Raw genomic sequence first — 1,247 nt, 5'->3', positions numbered from 1 at the left:
TTAATTTTGTATCCTGCAACTTTACCAAATTCATTGATTAGCTCTAGTAGTTTTCTCATGGCATCTTTAGGATTCTCTATGTATAGTGTCATGTCATCTGCAAACAGTGACAGTTTTACTTCTTCTTTTCCAGTTTGTATTCCTTTTATTTCTTTTTCTTCTCTGATTGCCATGGCTAGGACTTCCAAAGCTATATTGAATAATAGTGCTGAGAGTGGACAAACTTGTCTTGTCCCTGATCTTAGAGGAAATGCTTTCAGTTTTTCACCATTGAGAATGATGTTTGCTATGGGTTTGTCATATATGACCTTTATTATGCTGAGGTAGGTTCCCTCTATGCCCACTTTCTGGAGAGTTTTTATCACAAATTGGTGTTGAATTTTGTCAGAAGATTTTTCTGCATCTATTGATATGATCATATGGTTTTTATTCTTCAATTTTTTAATATAGTGTATCACACTGATTGATTTGTTTATATTGAAGAATTCTTGCATCCTTGGGATAAATCCCACTTGATCATGGTGTATGATCCTTTTAATGTGTTGTTGGATTTTATTTGCTAGTATTCTGTTGAGGATTTTTGCATCCATATTCATCAGTGATATTGGTCTGTAATTTTCTTTTTTTGTAGTATCGTTGTCTGGTTTTGGTATCAGGGTGATAGTGGCCTCATAGAATGAGTTTGGTAGTGTTCCTTCCTCTGCAATTTTTTGGAAGCGTTTGAGAAGGATGGGTGTTAGCTCTTCTCTAAATGTTTCATAGAATTCACCTGTGAAGCAATCCGGTCCTGGACTTTTGTTTGTTGGAAGATTTGTAATCACACTTTCAACTTCATTACTTGTGATTTGTCTGTTCATCTTTTCTATTTCTTCCTGGTTCTGTTGTGGAAGGTTATACCTTTCTAAGTATTTGTCCATTTCTTCTACGTTGCCCATTTTATTGGCATAGAGTTACTTGCAGTAGTCTCTTATGATGCTTTGTATTTCTGTGGTGTCCATTGTAACTTCTCCTTTTTCATTTCTAATTTTATTCATTTGAGTCGTCTCCCTCTTTTTCTTGATGAGTCTGGCTAAAGGTTTATCAATTTTGTTTATCTTCTCGAAGAACCAGCTTTTAGTTTTATTGATCTTTGATATTGTTTTCTTTGTTTCTATCTCATTTATTACTGCCCTGATCTGTATGATTTCTTTCTTACTGCTAACTTTGGGTTTTGATTGTTCTTCTTTCTCTAGTTCCTTTAGGTGTAA

Source organism: Physeter macrocephalus, chromosome 4 (assembly GCF_002837175.3).
Source record: "Physeter macrocephalus isolate SW-GA chromosome 4, ASM283717v5, whole genome shotgun sequence".
In the NCBI taxonomy this organism is placed as follows: domain Eukaryota; kingdom Metazoa; phylum Chordata; class Mammalia; order Artiodactyla; family Physeteridae; genus Physeter; species Physeter macrocephalus.
The sequence above is the reverse complement of the archived record's forward strand: the minus strand, read 5'-3'. Positions refer to the sequence as shown.